The following is a 20,830-nucleotide window of genomic DNA, read 5'->3' as shown; positions in this document are numbered from 1 at the left end:
GCTGTGCGTGGCGAGAGAGTCGGACAGGGCGGAGTTTGCACCGGGGGGGGCTGCCCCCCGGTGTGGACAGCAGACGTATCGCCAGGGCGAGGCCAGGGCAGGGGGCAAGCCAGGGCACGAGGCCAGTGGGTGTGGGTGGATGAGGTAGGGACTGCCTTGACGATGCAGTGACCTGATGGCGCTGGGGCCCCCTCAGGCTTCGACGGTCTGGGGGAGGGGTGTAAGCCAGTGGTGGAAGCTGGTAGAGGCAAGGGTGGGCTGGCGGGGCCCAAGACGCCCTCCAAACACCAGGGCGAAGCAGCAGGGGGGTCCGCGGCAGCCTCCCCTCCATCGAGGGAGCGGGCATCGTCGGCGCCGGAGTGCGAGTTTGTGCCTGGCATGAAAGGGAAAGGTGCTAAGAGAGTGGTGAGTGAAGTGCGGAAGGTGCCTGTAGAGGAGGCGTATGAGGAGCAATTGGACTATGAGTCTGAAAGTGAGGAGTTGGAAGAGGGTGAGGTGCAAGAGGTGTTTGGGGGACGGGAGAAGGCAGCAACGGAACAGATTGGTGTTTTGCAGCCGCCAAAGGCCAGCAGTGGTGGGACCCGGAAGAAGACGCGGAAGTCATCGGTGACAGGCGGATAGGAGCGGGCGGTGCCAGTGAAGCTTACAGGTGAGGGGGCCTGGTGGGATGTGTGGGAGAACAGGGGTTGAGGGGGACGGAAGAAGGCCTGCCGGTCGGTGGGCGTTGGGGATGGTTCCGTGAGGGAGGTGGGAGAGCCTGTAAAGGGGTGAGAGACAGCCGGTGGGGGGGGGACAGTTGGTGGGGACAGGTGTTCAGACTGATAAGCCGGGAGAACTGGAAGGGAAGGAGGAATCTGGGGAGAAGCATCGTAAAAAGTTGCCATACATGGGCATGGCTATGCCGTTGGGGTCCCATTTGTCGGAAAAAACGAGGTCTAGGATCTGGAAACACGAATACATGGATGTGTTTAAGCTCCTGCACCGGGAGATTCAGGATAAGGAGAGTTCGAAAGAGGAGGAATGGGAGTTAACTGGGCGGCCAAGAGTGCCGGTGAATATGGAGAATTGGACGTCGGCGTTTTTGATTTATGCTAGCATATATTGTGAGAAACACCTGGACAGGGCCATAGCGCTGCTGAAGTATATGGATATTATTTGCAAAGCCCAGATGCATTTTGGTGGTTTTGCATGGCTCAGCTACGGCGACGAGTTCAGGGCTAGGATCAGTGTTAATCCGGACAAGCCATGGGGGGAAGTGGATCAGGAGTTGTGGGTTCAATGGATGTCCTCCACTCAGTCGTCAGCATCTACACACACGGCCAGTGGGCTTCCGGTTTCTTATCGGCCTTCTCAGCTGCGTCCCGCCCAGTCTGGGGCGGGGGGGCAGAGTGGGTCAGGGGGGGCGGGAGGCCAGACCTTTTCCACTGGAAATACAGGACAGTCGCCCAAACCTGGGGGGGTTAACACAGGGGCCTGCTGGAATTTCAATAAAGGATTCTGCACGCGGCACCCTTGTAAATTCAAGCATGAGTGCTCCAAGTGTGGGGGACGCCACCCGGTCACGCAATGTTTCACGCTGGCCACTCCTTCTGAGCAGTGGTGCATCACCAAAGGGAAGGGACAGGCTGGGCCAAAGGGCTCCTACGCCGGTTGATGTGGTGGCCATGGGTCCTGGCTCTCTCGATACCCTGATAGGGAGGCGGAGTTGAAAATTCATTGGGGTTTTGCGGAAGGGTTTCGTGTGGGCTATCAGGGCCCTCGAGAGAGAGGCGTTGGGCGGAGAATTTGAGATCAGCAAAGGAATTGCCTGGGGTGGTGGCAGCTAAATTGAGGAAGGAGGTACTGGAGGGTAGGATCACGGGTCCTTTTGATACATGGCCGCTGCCGGATCTAATTGTCTCCCCGCTGGGGCTGGTGCCCAAGAAGGAGCAGGGGGAGTTTAGATTGATACATCATTTGTCTTGGCCGGAGGGGATGTCAGTGAACGATTTCATTGCGGTGGAAGACTCCAAGGTGCTGTATGCGTCAGTGGATGATGCGATCGGTTTGGTGCAGGCTTGTGGTCGGGGGGCGGAGATGGCTAAGTGTGACATCAAATCGGCATTTCACCTCCTTCCTATTCACCCGGCGGATTTTTCCTTGTTGGAATGCAATTTGGGGGGGCAATCTTTGTGGATAAGGTCTTGCCCATGGGTTGCGCGATCTCATGTGCTCTGTTTGAAACCTTCAGTTCTTTCCTCCAATGGGCCTTCATGGCCCGGATTGGGCACCGGCGGATGTCTCACTACTTGGACGATTTTCTGTTTGTGGGGAAGGGTCAGATGGGGGAATGCGAAAGGGCTCTGGGGCAGTTTCAGCTACTGGCCCGGGACTTTGGGGTCCCATTGGCGCCGGAGAAGATGGCTGGGCCCAGCTGCTGTTTGACATTTTTGGGTATTGAGTTGGACTCGGTAGCATGGGCGGCACGGTTACCAGAGCAGAAGGTGGCGGAGATGCAGGACTGTTTGATGCACGTAATGGGGGAGCAGCGGATTGACTTGCGGACGGTTCAGCGGCTGCTGGGTTTGTTGAATTTTGCTTGTCGGGTGGTGCGGGTCGGACGGACTTTTTGCCGGCGGCTGGGCATGGCTATGTCTGGGGCAGTGCTCCCCCACCACAGAGTCCGGATCTCGGTGGGGGTGCGGGCAGACTTGAGAATTTGACATTGCTTTCTGACCGATTTCAATGGTGTGCCTTTGGACTTCGTGGATGACAACATGGTATGGCAGGTGCAGATTTTTTCGGATGCGGCCGGGGCTAAAGGTTTTGGTGTTTTCTGGGATGGGAGGTGGTGTGCAGAGCAGTGGCCTGAGAGCTGGCTGCAGCAGGGTAGGAGCATAGCGTTTCTGGATTTTTTTCCCTTGCTGGTTGCACTGGAGGTATGGGGCAGGGAGTTTCAGAACAAAGCCGTTCTTTTTCATGTGGACAACAGGACGGTGGTGGACTTGCTGAACCACCAGAAAGCAAGGGACCTGTGTGTGCTGCGCCTGCTGCGAAGTTTTATGCTGCTATGTCTGCGATTCAATGTGCTGTTCCGCGCCGACATGTTCCAGGCGCTAGCAATGACATTGCGGATGCATTGTCTCATTCGCAGTGGCAGCGTTTCAGGAGCCTGGCACCGGGAGCAGAGGCTTGCAAGACCAAGGTGCTGGAGGGTATCTGGGCCTGGGGGGAGTGAGAGTGGTGGGCCTGGTAGAAAAATCTATAGCTGATTCCACAAGGCGCTCCTACCGTTTGGCATGGGCTGAGTTTGGTGCGTTTTTGGGGTGGTCTAGTGGGAATTGGCGCATGTCCCGGCAGAGTTGTGAGCAAGGAGTGGTGTATTTTGTTTTGGACTGTATGGACAGAGGTTTGTCGCAGGTCACGATTGCAGAGAAACTGGCAGGGATTTCCTTTTACAGCATGATGTATCTGGGGTTTGACCCGGCCAACAGTGAGTTGTTGAGCAGGATGTTAAAGGGCTGGGGTAGAGAGAGAGGGGAGCTTGGGGGGGTGCTGAGGGAGGCTATAACGTTTGGTTTGTCAGTTAAATTGTTGGCAGATTTGCCGCAGTGTTGCTACGATGTTGGTGAAGTGGCGTTGTTTCGCTTATGCATGATTTGGATGTTTTTTGGGGCCTTTCGGGTGTCGGAGTTGCTGGGGGCTAGGGGGGCAGCTGGCAGACGGTTCGAGGATGTGAGTTTGGATGGGCTCCATTTGGGTATTTGGTTGGGGCGTTCCAAGACAGACCAGAGGGGAAGAGGTACATGGGTGTGGCTGTGCGAGAGTGGCTTTATGGGGGCCTGCCCAGTTCAGGAATGGCAGGTGTTTTGTCAGCAGGCGCCAGCGCCGGTGGGGGAATTTTTTTGCCATGCCTCGAGGAGGCAGGTGATGGCGTTTCAGCTGCTGGCGGTGTTGCGGACGGCGGATTGGGAGGTGGAGGTCACGTTGTTGTGAGCGTTATGTGTGCAAGTGACTGCTGCGCATGCTAGGGTGGGACGCAGGCTTGCTGGGGCGTTGGGTGTTATTTTGTTGGTGCTAATCTCTTTTTCTTTCGTAGGTTGCGTTGGGGGCCCAGGTGCTAAGACAGTTACCTGGATTGTCGGACATTCCTTTGTTCATTGGGCATCAAAATATGCGGACAGGCAGGTGTACGGTCGTAGCTTTGGCCTGCGGAGCAGCCATCATGAGGTACACTGGTGGGGCAAGAGTGGGATGCGCTGGGGAGCCTTGTTGCCTTGGCTGACCAAGAAAGTGTCACAGAGGGGTTGTCCAGACATGCTTGTCATCCCCCTGGGAGAAAATGACTTTGTGAAGCAATCGGGGGTGTCTCTTTTACATCTGATGCAACGGGACTTGGAAGCAATGCGAAGCAATCTGGCTGGCGCCTGTATTGTTTGGACTGAATTTGTACCACGCCAGATATGGCGGGGGGCGTTGAAGCCCGCAGCGATCGAAAGAGCTCGGCGGAAACTGAATAGGGCCATGAGAGTTTTTTGCGGTCACAATGGGATCAAAGTTATTGCTCACACAGGTCTACGGCTCGAGGAGCCCCTTCTCTTTCGCGATGATGGAGTGCACCTTTCATACATGGGGAATGCATATTATATGATGGAATTGAGGGATGTCATCAGTAAATTGTGGAATGAGTCCATTTGGTGTCGACGGATGTGAGGAAGAAAGGTGCACTTGGGGAGCGTGGGGCAGGTAATCGCCCTCCGGGGGTTTCCTGGTTGACGGTACTTGGGAGGGGGGAGTCCATGACGGGCATACTCACCCATCCGGTGCAAGGTGGATGTGCGTCAGGCAGGTGTGCGATGGCTGGAAATGATGGAGGTGGTTGAAAGGGAATTGAGGAAGCGAATGGGATAAGTGAAGAGGTCGCTGGGTGATGTGGGAATGAGTAATTGGAGTGTGGGAGTGAATGGAGGAATGAGAGACATGAAGTTGGGGATTGTTGGGGGTTATTGATGTTATGTGTATGTTGTACAACCCTGTCCTAATAAATGGCCTTTTACGCTACACTAGCAGCGTGGAGTGGTTATTGCGCGATTCGTCCCGCCGCTCTTTACCTACCCTCTATTTTAGCAAACCATACTGCAGCAAGCTTCACCACACAGTCAAGGCGCTTTTGCTTGCATACCAACAGAGCCGGCATCAGAGGTGGGCACCTGCGGGGGGGGGGTGCGTGTGAACCCAGGTCAGTGCCACACAGTTGGGGTGCTGACGAGCTAGGGGGCAAACCGACTACCCTGCTCTCACCGCCCCCCCATCCTATCCTCAAGGACTACTCCAGGAGGATTGCTTACTAGTAGTAAATAATGCTAGTGCGGCAGCTTTAGTTAGCACGCTACAGAAAGAGCGCACCTGTGCTGAGCTGCGGAGGTGGTCCGGGCAGCACTGGGTGCGGCCTGCAGTTTGGCCAGGGGAGCCTCACTCGCCGCAATCAGCCACAACCATACACAGAGCCTCAGGCTACCTGTTTCCCTCGTGAGGTCACTCTCTGCAATAGCAACAGCGAGAGATCCTGGCGCTGCCCACAATGGGGACACTAGCGTAACCACCTCCATTATCATCCCCTTGTGCACACTCTCTGTGTTTAATAGATCGGACACAAGGGATAAGCCTCAGGTCAGATTGGCAGGGACAGCACCATCAACAGCAAAGTTGGAAATAAATTAAGGTGAAGGCCAATTAAGGAAGGGAAACAACCATTACAACACAGTCATTACAACGCACTACCTTTACAATGTAGTCATTACAACGCACCATCCTTTACATTGCATGCCATTACAACGCAGCCATTACAACGCATGTCACTACAACACATGTCACTACAATGCATACCACTACATCGCATGCCACTACAACACATGCCATTACAATGCATTATAAGGTAAGTAATGGGAAATAGTAATTTTAACCCCTACACTATCCAACACTTTCCCTACTGTTGCACTCATTGGAGTGGGAACAGTTTTTACTCCTACACTATCCAACACTTACCCTACTGTTGCACTCACTGGAAAGGGAACAGTAATTTTTACTCCTACACTATCCAACACTTACCCTACTGTTGCACTCACTGGAGAGGGAATAGTAATTTTTTACCCCTACACTATCCAACACTTACACTACTGTTGCCCTAAAAGTATTATGCATTGTAATGGTATGTGTTGTAATGGTATGCGTTGTAATGGAATGCGCTGTAAGTGTAGTTTCTAAAAATGCGTTGTGATGGCATGCGTTGTAAAATCATGCGTTGTAATGGATGTTGTGAAGTAACAACTGCTTTGTAAAGGCATGCGTTGTAAAAGTTTGCTTTGTAACGTGTTCTATTCATTAAGGAAGGGGCATCTCCAGACCATCAGCTACCCCGCCAAGGCAGTGCAAGGCAGAGGGAGATTTGCTGCTGCACAATGAGATCAGGGTGAACCAGGGAGCCTGCCCTGCCCAGGCCAGCGGTTAGAAAAGCAAAGAAGCGCAAGTCATGCTCCACTACTGCCCAATACAGCGTCCAAACCTCTCTAATTTCGACAGAGGCAGACCCAATGGTCAGTGCATTGCCAAGAGGAAGGGGAGTTTCTCCAAACCTTACGGTTTCACCATATCAGCCAAAAATCTACACAAAATTCAATTTTCTAAGAGACAATGGTGCTGCTCTTTACTCAAGTAACGCAGCACTTAAAGGACTCCAGTCTCCTCTTCAACCTGCACAAACAATCAATCAATCAGGGGTTTCTTAAGCACGGCTAATCACCCGTAAGGGTCTCAAGGCTCTGTGGGAGGAGGGGAGGTGTAGGTTCCGGTCCATCAAGGAGGGGGTCTGTCGAAGGGCCAGGTTTTGAGGTTTCTCGTGAAGATGGGGAATGAGGCTGTCTGTCTGAGGTGGAGCAGTAGGGTGTTCCATGCTCTGGCCATGAGGAAGGAAATGGAGCGGCCTCCTTAACTGGTCTTTTTGTGGTGGGGAACCACGGCGTAGGAGAGCTGGGCTGATCGTAGGGTTCTTTGGGGTGCGTGGAAGTTGAGTCCGCTGTTGCGGTATGCTGGTCCAGTGTTGTGGAGGGCTTTGTGTGCGTGGGTGAGGATCTTGAAGGTGATTCTAGCCTCGATGGGGAGCCAGTGGAGTGTGCGCAGGTGTTGGGAGATGTGGCAGTGTTGTGGTAGGTTGAGGACCAGTCTTGGGGCGGCGTTCTGGATGTTTTGTAGCTTGTGTGTGAGGTTTTTGTTTATTCCGGTATAGAGTGCGTTGCTGTAGTCGAGTCTGCTGGTGACAAGGGCGTGGTTGATGGTTTTTCTGTGCTCGAAGGGGGATCCATTTGAAGGTCTTGCATAGGAGGCGGAGGATGTGGAAGCAGGAGGATGTGACAGAGTTGACCTAGCGGTCCATTTTGAGCTCGGAGTCTAGGATGATTCCAAGGTTGCATGCGTGTTCCATGGGGGTGGGTGGGCTACCGAGAGCGGGAACCACAAGGTGTCGTTCCAGGCATCGGGGTGTGGGCCCATGATGAGTACTTTTGTTTTGTTGGTGTTGAGTTGTAGGCAGCTGCTTTTCATCCATTTGGCAATGGAAGTTGTTTCTGGCTGCGTTGGCTTTGTTGGGTCGGGAGAGGATGAGTTGGGTGTCGTCCGCGGACAATGTTATTACTACAGCATACCATGGCTCTAGTTCACACCCACACCCAGCCTCACGAGGTGGATACACCACTCATGGAGGACCAGATCAGCGCATCATCTCAGAGCGATCCAATGCTGAACACTTTTGAGACAACTTTAATCGTCGCACTGCCTGCTTCCATCACCCATCCCAGTCAACCCCCAGCATCTTCACCTTCGATGATTTCTGCAAGCCCGATCCAGTCCATAACTGGTCGACCAGGGTCCCAGAAAATGGCTGAACAGCGTGAGGCTCAGGCCCTAGTTAAGTCAGCATCTGCATTACTTTTGCCCTCAGCAGGGGGGCCCGCTCAGCAAACAGCACTCAAGAATGGAAGGATATGCTAGCAGCCTACTCTCCAGACCACCAATCGGGTGCACCCCCGTGAAGAAGCCTCAGCTTAATACACCTGTTGACAAAAAATCCCCCTGTGAAGAGCTTAAAGGGGAGCCCAAGGGTGTGGCGAGCTCTAACGTACAAGCTGGCACCGCCTGAGCTGCCCTCCTAAATACCATGCAACTGTCAGTGGAAGCGCTTCAATACCAGTCCGACAAGATGGATATTCAACTTTCTTTATTAAACACCCTGGCCATGTTCATGGCTGGTATTGACAAAAAATTGGGGGATCTTAATGGCCTCATAAGAAGAGCACAATCAGAGGCATATCTCAGACTTGGGTGCAGTCAGATTGTGGACACGCTTTTGACCCTCCCATGAATGCTCACCAACGTGCTTAAGGACTTCAGGAATGCATCCTTTACCTCCTCACGCTCCCCTTCCGGGGGCCTGATCTTAGATCCCAGGAATGAAAGAGGAGAGCTTGCCAACTCAATCAATAAGATCATCAAGCATGAGGAATCAATCAGCCAGCAAAGACAGGGGGCTTTCGGAACAGTCGGTGAACCATCTATGACAGACCAAGAAGAACCCCTTACCATAAAGTCAACCGTCAAGCAACGTCGTCAGCCGAAAACGAAGTGTCGCAACCAAAAACTTCTGCCAAATCAAGCAGCCTTTTATCCTATTTTCAACCAACAGAGCCCCAAAACAGGCACCGACCTGAAAGACGGGTGCAATCAAAATAAAGTCCTGCCACAAACCAGCACCCAACCAGATTCAGAAGCATCGTCTCCTTTCCGCAATACTAGGAGGCCATTAGCCGATAAAAGAAATAAGAGCCCGCTACTGGGAATGACCGCCTATTATACGGAAAGAAATATCTCAGTTTCAAGCTCAGTATCTATAGCATTCCTCCAAAAGTCACCAACCTTTCGAACTCGGCTTGAGGAACAGGAGGCATCTCAAACCGTTCTAGATTTAGTAGCATCAAGAGACCGGGAATCTGGAAAGGATGCAATTTTATGGACAATCACTGATCACCAAGCCATCAATGACCAGACAATCATCTGTACGAGCCTCAAAACTCAAAACCCTGTCCCGCTTAGAACTGGAAGTCACTTAGGGAAGGATTCTAGCCGGCTGCTTCAGGGCACCCTGTGCTCGCTGAAACTGATGCCATCAGGCAAGCTGAAACAGCTCCCTTGGCGAGGAGGAGCAACCTCAAGCAATGGAGGACGCCCAACTCAATTGCCAAACGTCACCGAGCCACTTCCCAGAGAATCATCAAAGAATATGCAAGCCCCTAATGAAACGTCGACAGGTTTCAGCTCCATATTGCTCAAACCTGAGTATACCTCAAAAGGGAATGATGACATCCTGAACAGGGGGAACATCTTGAGGCTATTACGTTCTACACCCAATCTTGCAGACTTAAATTTGACTGACCTTCTCTCAATAGAGTTTCTCCTCCCTGAAAACCCAGCAATGCCTGAGATAACAAGGGCTACGTGGAAAACAACCGCACTTGCATAGAGAATACTAGAGGAGTACCATACCTTCAAAGCTTGGGACATCAAAGTCACTCCGCATCAGAACACAGGGTACCCAGTGCCTCTTCTAATCTCTACCCCAAGGTCTGGAGCCAAGAGCTGCCCAACGCCCCGATCTCTGGACTCAGAGGTGCATTGGGCCATTCTCCGCAACTAATGGCTCGCACTCTGGGCATTCTGCACACCTTTCCCCGGGCAGAAACAGCCCTCGATGCAGTCATCCGAATCTAGAGCTGATAACAAAAACTATAACCACCTTTCCAGAAACCCAATGACAACACTGGCAATCAGATGGAGGCATCAGTGCAAAAAAAATGGAGGTCCGCCTCTGTTCATGGAACGTCAATGGTCTGGCAACAAAAATCTCAGACCCGGAATTCCTGCAATACCTCAAGAGTTCCTATGCTTTGCCACACCAGCCACAAAGGGCGGGAAATATGGGCATCCCTCAGGTGGGCTGGCAACTTACATATCTACAACTACCATAGCAGCAACAGTCGGACCTGCCACAGAGGTTGCTGCAGCAGTTAAATTTACTCTTTCTCTGCCAGGGGCACAAGACGATGCAGTGATTATTAATGGATACATCCATCCAACACATAAAGCAACCTACTCTGTGAAGCTACTTTGCCAAATAACAACCACATAAGCAGTGTAGAAACGCACAACCTCATTCTGTAAGGGGACTTGAACCTGTATATCTCTCTTGGGCACGTCAGAGGACAACGAAGCGAGCCTGCAATCCTCAAACCAACCCTATGTGACTCTACCTATGAAAAGCACAATAAAAAAAACAGACGCCTTCTAGAGGACCTAGAACATCTTACTCTCAGGGCCTTAAATGGGAGATTTGCCGATGACTCTCCCCCTGTACCGAGTCATTATTCTGCATCAACTTGCTCGATTTTGGACTATACGTTTGTCAGTCTCTCGCTGTTTCCTTTCATACTCGGCTTCAGAATGGGAGACAAGGGGGACAGTGATCACCGCCCACAAGAAATCTCCATAGCTGCAACTGTACCTACATGCATTCAGCCAGCACCACTCTGGGGCTCCAGCTACATATCAAACTGCAAGAGAATTAAATTTGTGGCGGAAAATATTGAGTCCCTGTCAGGATCAGCAATAAATCTCGCACTTTCACAACTGTCAGCAAAGAGTCATATATCAAATTGGGAATGTTTTACAGGCACATTTACAGAACTTCATGCCTTGCAAATTAAAACGAACCGTCCTCTGGCACCCAAGCAGTATAAAAGGTTAACAACAGCACAATGGGTCCAAATAAAGGGCCTCAAAAGAACCAGAAATGACTTGATTAGATCCCTGCGACACGACCCCGGGAATACAAGTCTCCTCTCTTCTCTGCGACAACAGAGAACAAAGCTAAAGAAACTGAAATGGGCATCAATAAAAATCACGAAAATGACATTTGGGCAAAGCTCCTCCACAACATAAACCATAACGATAGCGCCCGTTTTCGGAAAATGGTAAATACAATTATGCACCCGCAGCATGGGGGCACTTCTTCCCACATACTAGAGGAAACCTTGGCCCATTTCTTCTATGATCATTTCAATCGCAAAATTGCGGGTTCCTTATCAAATTCCCAAAATAGGGCCTTATTGGGTGTCCTTTCAGAAGACACTCCAACTAAGGAGGGAGTCCTGCAAACATCTTCCGACATAGATCAATCGCCGGAGGAGGAGACAAATGCTGCAGAGCTGCTTCTTATTAAGCAGCAGATCGCTAAGGGTAGAAAGGGAGGGGCCCGGGCCTGAATGGATTTCTGCTAGCCCTGTTCAAATAGAGGCCGGCAGAGTGGGCAAGCATTCTTCAACCACTATTTTCGTGAGATCACTGGTAATAAAACCAGAGTCTTGGAAAGGCTCCACGATTGTCCCAATTCACAAAAGCGGTGACAAGGCCTTGCCTGGTAATTACTGAATGGTGGCACTGATTGACAACGAGGCCAAATACTTTGCGGGAACTGTGTTGGAGGAACTCACAGCCTGGGCTGATGCCAACAACATAATACACTAAACCCGACAGGCTTCTGGTAAAAACACAAGTACAACAAGCAGCATCCTATCAATATCTCTGCTTATTGATGCAGCAATATCCAAGACAATGCTACTGCACTTTTGTTTTATTGACGTCAGCGCCGCTTTCGATAATGTTGATAGGGCAAGACTGTGGGGGAAGCTAGCCCACTGGGGCATTCCACAAGCTCTCTTAAAAATGTTAACACTCCTTCATAGAGACACCTGGGTACAGGTGAAAATGGGAAATGGGAGCCACCTTTCGAGAAGAGTAAAAACAACCAATGGCCTGAAACAGGGCTGTGTGCCAGCGCCTACCTTATTCAAGCTATTTATGGCAGATCTCCCACAAACACTCAACTCAAACCCTTCTCAAGCGCCCAGGCTGGGCACAACTCTGTCCAATCTCCTGTACGCCGAGGATGTAATTCTCCTTAGCCACACTGCAGTCGACATGCAACACCTTCTTAATGAAATGCAGGACAATGACCATTGATAACAAGAGGAAACGAGCAAGGTCCTGGCATCTGCGAGGCAAACAAATAGAACCAGCGGCGGTTTACAAGTACCGAGGCGTCTACATTGATAAAGAAGGATCGTTCGCACGACATCAATAAGAGATTAAAAGAAAAGGGCAGGTGCTAGCACTAACATAAAAAAAACTAACATCAAAACTAACTGGTCCAACTCTAAGCCCCCTCCTGAAAGACGCACAGGCAAAATGTCTGCCCACTATAACCTATGGCAGCGAAATAATGCGAGGCAGAGACACCTAGTTACTGGATAAAACTCCAGTCAAAGCATACAGAACCATGTCCAGCCTCCCAAACTACACCTCCCCAGCGCAACTAAGGCTCAAGTTTGGCCTGTTGAAGCACTCATGGGCCAGGTACGGCGCATACATCATCTGCTGGAATAAGATCAGATTATCTGCCCCAAACACTCTAAACCAGCTCCTTTGGCAAGACCTCCAACAGAGGGAGAATTCCCTTGCAAGAAGATACCTTCAGGAGGCTCTGGCAAGCATTGGGCTCTCCGTCCTCTGGAACACGCAGATCCATCACTTTGTAACCCTTTCCATGCGTCGGGCGTCATGGTGGACGTGTGTGGAGGACGGCCAGGGGCCGTCCGAACCACGCCCACTCATTATTTGACCCGCACCGTGGTGGAATTTGCACCGCGGTCAAAGAGTTAAAAAGCTGGTCTGGAAATCCCTAAAACAACTGTCATTGGTGGGGGATAAAGCCGCCTTTTTGGCCAGATCTCATGAATGGATGACTTTGACGAACTATAAGATCTTAGCCCCCCAAAAATACTTCAACCTGGGATACCCAAAATCACGGAAAAAATAATTCTTAAAATGTCACCTTGGCATACTCCCATGTACTCAGAACCTTCCATGTGGCTGCGGGCTTCATCCCCAACTTCTTGCAGCCTGTGCAAAAATGGCCAGGGAGATATCATCCATCTACTATGCTCCTGCACGGAGATGGGGCAGGAAAGGAGACAGCTGCTAAAAATCCCCTTAAACCACAGGGGAATTCACTCAGGGAGGCAAGCAGTTCTGGCATGCTTTGATCCAGGAACACCACAACTAAATTGCAGACTAGTAAGATTTCTTGCATTAGTTGAGCAAAAAATGTCACCATAAGATCACGCCTAACCTGGGATTCAGAGCAAACCTACCACTCTACGTAGGCCTTGCCATTAAGAATTGCCGGCAGCTTTATAAACTGGCAATCCTAGCTCCATCTACCCAACTAAAAGAAAAGAGGCCGCTCTAACTAAGGGAGAACTGGGAAGCCCCCATTGTGGTTAGCAGCTTAGAAACACTGTAAAGTACCTTTTTGCACTGATTGCAGCGGTTCATTTGGCAACAAACACTGCATGGACTGCATTGCTTACACTAAGAACAATTTGCACTAGCACCAAAGTGTTTTTTTAACTGTTAGTAATCCAACTCGTTCAAAGTTTTTAATGCTTATGGATATTATAAATGTGCATCTTACATGTTTTCATGTTCTTACAGTTTTAATTGAAGGTTCTGTATTGCAATGGTTTTCAGTAACTATGCAAATGAATTAAATTCAAATTTGTCTATTCTTGCACGAGCCTCTCAAGCCCCTGTACCCAGACTCCTTCATCGTCCCAGATTTCACCTCGAGCAGTGCAGAGGAATCCCCAGGCTAAAAGAATCCAGATTTGCGGTGAAAACACATTTAACAAGGTGAACGTTCTCAGGTGTCTGTTTTTGATGCACATTAAAGAACACTGGATGTTGGTGCGTTCAATTGCCTCTCTTGAAGGGACGCTGGATTTAATTACATAAGTACTAGCCACAGCCTTTTATGAACACCCAAAAGCCTAAAATTAGCACAGTAGTTCACATGGATATTTTCATAATATTAATGAGAATAAAAAGCGTAAGTGCTTTAGAGAGAGCAGCAGGTTGGGTGGGGGGTTAGGGGTCAGAAGAAATAGTAACTCAAACATGTTGAGAGGATAGGATGTGCACGGATTAATTTTAATCAATCTGCTTGGTCCCTGCTCCACAGAAATGACTGGATATGACATTTCCCATGCAATGTCCTCATAAGGAGCATGGAAAGAGGAGTGACGCTGAGACGCTCAAATGGTAAGCATGGGCGGGCTCCAAGCCCTTTACTGTATACAAAAGGGTCTCACAAGCTAAACACATGCGCAGCGCATGCACTCACAAGCTCGACCCTAAAAAACTCCACTAGGAAAGAAACTAAGTTGCAAAGAGTTACACTTGGCAGGTGGCATGGTACAACAATAAAGTACCAGTACACAACACCTCCCTACCTTAAGGGATCCGACGAAGACAGCCATTTGAAACTGTAGAGAGTTGCGCATAAAAAATGAATTTGTTTAACTGTGTTAAACAGTGAGGGCCTAAGCCTGCCAGGACTATTTTTTCAGCTAATTAATATTTATGGCTTGTGTCTTTTTGCACCAGTGGCGCAACTCAAAATGATAGGGCCCCCTTGCAAAATGTGATGAGGGGCCACCGAATCTCCATTTCTCACAAATATTCATTGGCCTTGGGATGAATGGGGGGCCCTGAATGGTTGGGGGGACCTTAAAGGGTGAGATCACCCTGTGCCAGAGGGGGCCCTTGGGTCTGTTTATGAAGAAATAATTCACAAAGGTAATTTCCATCTTACCCCCTCCCCCCGAACAATGCCACGGCCCAAAATGTAACGTCCCAAACCGCTATTGAATGCGTAAAACAAGTATTGCTATCCTGGGTGCAATGAGGTGGTGTCAGTGAGTGTTGGGAAGGTGCCAGAGATGAGGCTAACAAGAACAAAATATTTCTCAACTATTCTATTAGCCTTCACCTTCAGGTAAATGCATATAAACTATAATGTAAAATGCAAAAAAAAAAAATCCAACTTAAGTAAACAGTGGCAAATGCACTTTAAGTTATGCAAGTTCAATTGGTCAGTGATATCCCTGTCGATATCTGTATGTCAGAGAACTGAATCCTGGTTGGCCAATGGAGAATAGTGATGTCTATTTATAGTCCTACGAAATCCCATTCTGCTACAGAAAGCACTGTGGATATGCAAGTCAGTATTTTAAAATTCTATTACAGTATAAGATTGGCTACTGTATAAAGTTCAAAAGGATCTAGTGTTTAAAATAAGTACATATTTTTATACACAATCAGACAGCTCATATGCTGGCTGTTGTGAGTAATATTGTCCCGTATCAAGAACAAACAGGGGCTTATAGGCCACCCATTGCTTACCATTGGTTGGTTTTCCCTATCATTTGCAAGCTTCCTATTCGTGTCCCAACCTATCAGTCTTGTTTTTGTCCCTCTCATGGAGCATTTTCTCTTTACTATCTCTTAGATTGACTGGTATTACGTCAGACAGATCCTGAGTGGGCCGACACCTGGTGCGCTGTCTTGCAGCTCCCGACTAACAGTGAATCCTGGCTCCCCTCTCTGATTCGACTGCCGGGGCCGCATAAACTGGACCCGGCAGGGCGCAACATGCTACTACCTGACTGGGAGCCATTATGGAGGTACGATATCTGCCGCCGCGGGTGGGATTCGTGCATGCCCCAGCGAGACACAATGAGAGCGAGACACGATGAGGGCGAGACCCTGGCGGCCCACTCGGCCCACTCATCGGCGTAGGATAGCTCTCATCGATCCTGCCTCTTGGGGATGTGGGTGATCGGCCCTTCCGGCCTCCCTGCGCATGAGTCGTGGAATCACTCTACACTCGATGCCACTAGGGCTGGAGGCCTACTCCTGGAGCTCCGAGTGAAACCGGCGTAGTGCAAGCACGACCTCCAAAGGATTATGACTGATCACATTGTGCAATGACAGCATTAACCAGCGTGTAGGGCATTGGGTGATACAGGCCTGTGGTCACTGCACGGGCTGATATACCAATCTAGCAGAGGGGTGGTGAGTGCTCCCTGCCCCCTCCGCCCTTGGCCTCCTTCTCCGTTCAGTCTACCTGGCACCATCAAAGATAGCCTGCTGCTGGACACCAATAGCGACTGCTGCACTTGTCCCATATCCGAAGTGCAGGCCACATCTGCTAAATACTTATTGGTGATCACAGTGACATATCCAGCCCTGTCAGTGGCTCAGGGATACTTGGACATGTCTATTTTTTTGATCTGCTGGTAGTGTGCAGCTGCGTGCGTCCATACCCTACTCTCAAACAAGGCCTGCCCATTACAGAGGTGCATAGCTTTGGAATAAGATGGGGCGCACAGACAGGTCACAATCTAAACTGCAGTTTGAACTACGTAAAACTTCTAAGCGTCAGGAACCAGATAGAAACGCCCCGTAATCTAGCTCCGAGGTGGGTGACTCTATTGCTGAGCTAGACCTAAAGCACATATTGTCAGCAATGCAGCGCAGTCTGTCCAAAATTGATGGTAAAATCGATGCGCTAACATTTCGTATGGACAGAATGTCGGAGCGCCTCGACAAGCACACGTAACGACTCAATGCTGTTGAAAAGATGGTCTCTGATGCAGAAGATGTAGTGTCATCAAACTCGCTCGCCCAAGTCAAAGCAGACAAGATCCTCCAAGCGGTGCAAAGCAAGTCAGAGGATTTGGAGGCACGATCCAGGCGCACCAACATCAGACTGCTTGGTATTGCTGAATCCACCAACATTCCAAACATGGAACTTTTCGTGGAGCAGCTTTTAGTTGCCCTCTTGGGCAGAGACACTTTTTCGACAGTGTTCATTGTGGAGCGGGCCCACAGATCCTTGGCTCCAAGACCAGTCCTGGGGTCCCTTCCAAGACCATTTATAGCCAAACTCCTTAACTACGGGGATCGGGATGTGGCCCTTCCAAAGCCAGGGAGCTTCCGGAGTTACAATACGAAGGCATGAATATCTCATTATACCCAGACTTTACACAGCAAGTCCAGGACGCGGACGCTCGATGACTATTTCTGCCCATTAAGAGGAAATTACGGGACCTGAACCTAGACTACAACATGATGTTCCCCGCTAAGTTACACATTCAAGCAGATGGGAAATCGCATATTTTTACAGGCGCAAAGCAAGTGATGCATTTCCTTAAGAAACAGGAGCATAGTAAATTGCATAAGAGTGAAACGCACTCAGCAGGAGCCACAGGAGGAATGGGTTCAGACAGCAATGATCAATAATCCAGATAAGCACACTGTTTACTATGAGTCGCTATGACTCCCTTTTCATTCTAATAGACATTATCTCTGTTTGTTGTAAGCAGGCTGCCTGCCCTTCGCTACATAGTTGTTTGACTGGGTAACAATGCGAACTAAGCTGCTACAACTTGGGTCCTGGTCCAGCACTTGTCATTATGTAGATGGTGTAAATGTAGCTTACCAATGCCAATACATATGTTTGCATTGTTTGAAGGTTTACTCGATTTTGGCAGTAGTGTCACAGTACCAGGATAAACTGCCCTATTGTATTCCGCCTATTTAATTCCAGATTATGGTCCGTTCTTCTATTGCTATTTTGGTGCCCCTTTCACTCCTCAGTTTTTTATGCTATTGTATTCAAAAGTTATGGCTGGAGCATATCTTTCTGAACTACTGGGTGGCTGCCGGCAGTATGGAGCAACAGCCACTGGTAACATCCGCCTCTCTGTGTTACTTACCCCATACCAAAGTTCTTGGTTTTCTTTGTGGGATCTTCTCCTCCCTTCCTCCCCTCTCCACCCCCTTTGCCTTTTCTTCTTTTTTTTTTCAGTTTCTCTCTTTTTGAGATGGCATTAACCACGGTAATGTTCTATCATTGGTGGGTGGGGAACATATCGCCTATACCAAGTTGGGGTGTGCATAGCATTGGTGGGGGGTAATATTTCGATGTTCAATTTGCAGTGTACAAACTGTATAGACACAAAATGCTGACCTGGCTTAAGTCGCATGGGGAGTGGTGGGTGGCACAGATGAGATGGCATGACATATGGCAACCAGCACAATAACTCATGACTCGGATGGGAAGATTTGGTTCTTGACCTGGAGCATGAGGGGGCTTAATGACTTTGGGGAGGTCTGCAAAGTTATGGTGTATCCTAAGCGACATGCTGTGGAGGTAGCGCTTATTCATGAAACACACTTCCCCCCAATAGTACCATGTTAACACATAAGTGTCTGCAGGGTCACTTTTATGTAGCAGGATTCATTACACATTCCAGGGGGGTCCTTACATGGGTGAACCCAAAGTGTGTTATCACCTAGGAAGGATTAGAATTCGATCCTAATGGTAGATATGTGGTTACTTGATGCCATAGACAAGGCATAACCGTGCACTTAATCAACATTTATGGCCCAAACTAAGACGACCTGCACTCCTATCATTCATTGGCTGCACAACTGTTGTCACTATCGGACATACCACAGATATGGGGGGGGCGATTTTAACTGCACCCTGGATCCACTTTTGGATCGCTCTGGGGGTCCTTCCTGCCGCCCCTCTGCGGCTGCTAGGGCTATCGGGGACATTAATTCACAACTAGGCCTTATAGACGTAAGGCTCTCTAGATTCCCGGATGCAGGGGTCTTCACCCATTACTCTGCCTTTCATGACATCCACACCAGAATCGATTACTGGTTGATATCCAGAGCACTCGGGCCACGCATGGTGTCCTGTAGTCCTCTCCCTCGCTCATTCTCGGACCACTCTCTGGTGTTGCTGGGTATGAGCATTTCCACCCCCAAAAATGCTCCTTTTACATGGAGGTTCCCCCCATATTCCTTATTAGACTCCGTCTTTAGAGCTGAACTGGCCTCATCTGCTGAAGACTTTTTTGCTACAAACATCGGCTCGGTTGACCATTTCTCCACAGTGTGGGAAACTTTTAAAGTATTTATCAGAGGAGTTACGATTTCTAAACACGCAGGTGTGCTGCGCTCGTTGAGGGGTAGATTGAAAGTACTCAAGGGGTGCTTGGCTCAGATGGAGCTACTTCTGCTGAAAGGAAGAGATGCACAGATTTTGGAAGAGCAAAAGAAAACTAAAGAAGAATATCGCTGACATCGAGGTGAAGCATATGGGCAAGTATGCCACGGCCAGGGTGTATGGTGAGGGTGAGCGACCTGGCTCAGTGCTCACTGCCTTGCAGAGGCGCCGCAGAGAGTCTGGCTCGATAACAGAGATGCAGAACGAGGATGGGGATCTGTTGCGTGACCCTCTAGAGATTGCTGACAGATTCCACAGATATTATGCGCAGATTTACAGCTCCAAAATTGTCCCAGACAGTGCTGCCATGCAGGACTACCTTGGGCATATACAAATGCCGTGGCTCACTAACACTCAAAGAGAGCACCTCATGGGCCCCCTGGATCCCAATGAAAGCCGCATAGCTATCCATTCTATGTGTGACGGCAGCACCCCTGGCCAAGATGGACTTGTTCATACCACATTTAGTCACCTTATTTGTAAAAATGGCATATTGCTCCCTCAATGAGAGAGGCGATGATTGTGACATTACTGAAGCCGGAGAAACCCCTAAAGGAATGCTCGTCCTATATGCTTAACGTGGACACCAAACTATTTGTCAAAGTTTTGGCGAACAGAATCTCTCCTCTGGTCTCATACTTGGTGGGCCCGGAGCAGGCAGGTTTTGTTCCGGGACGCACACTGATCTATAATTTGAGAACTTTATTTGGTGCTATCCAACATACAAATCCAGAAGTCAGGGCCGCCGCTTTCTTAGTTGGATTTCCTAGACGCGGAGAAGGCTTTTGATTCTGTTGAATGGGAGTTTATGAAAGCAGTGCTGCTCCGGATCGGGGTGGGTGATGTCTTCCTTAAATTGGTCACACTCTTATATAAGTCGCCGGTTGCCAAAGTCAAGGTCGGTGATGCTGTTACGTCTCCCATTGCGATCTCCAGGGGAATGAGGCAGGGTTGCCCACTTTCCCCCCTATTGCATGCCATACTGGGTGAGCCGTTGGCGTGTGCCCTAAGGGAATACTATGGGCATAGGGGTATTAATTTCCCTACATATAATTTCATCCTTTCGGCATAGGCGGGTGACATGCTATTTTACATCTGTGACCCACGTAATAATTTAACTCCAGTACTTAATGAGGTCACTCGATTTGAGGCCATGTCTGGGCTCAAAGTTAATGGGGACAAATACGTTATTTTCCTCTAACCTCCGCTATGTCTCCGATGACATTAGATTTCCCATTGCAGTGGACCACCGATCCTAACCGCTATTTAGGTATACAAGTTCATACGAACAGGGACTTAGTGCTTAGGCAGAACTATGGCAAAGCAATCTTCTGGCTTGAAGAGGATATTAGCCGTTGGATTTGACTCCCATTGTCTCTAATAGGCCGCATTTCTCTCATGAAAATGGATGTCCTTCCTAGATTTCTGTTTTTATTTTTAAACATGCCAATAATCCTCCCGAAACATATGTTCAAGTTTGTCCGCTCATTGCTAATTAAACTGTCCTGGGAAGGGAGACAGTCTAGAGTTAAATGGAGCACCCTCACATTACCCTACTCCATGGGCGGTCTCAATGCTCTCGATCTAGAACTATATTATAGAGCTGCACAATGCAGCCACGCGCATTATTGGATCCACGGCCCACAAAATCTTCCGCATTTACAGATCGAGCGAGTTGCAGCAGACCCTCTTACTCTTCCAAAAAGGTTGTTTAAACCTCTCATTAGGAGAGCTGGTACACTGGACTCCATTAATTACACTGTT

Source organism: Triturus cristatus, chromosome 1_2 (genome assembly GCF_964204655.1).
Source record: "Triturus cristatus chromosome 1_2, aTriCri1.1, whole genome shotgun sequence".
In the NCBI taxonomy this organism is placed as follows: Eukaryota; Metazoa; Chordata; class Amphibia; order Caudata; family Salamandridae; genus Triturus; species Triturus cristatus.
The sequence above is the reverse complement of the archived record's forward strand: the minus strand, read 5'-3'. Positions refer to the sequence as shown.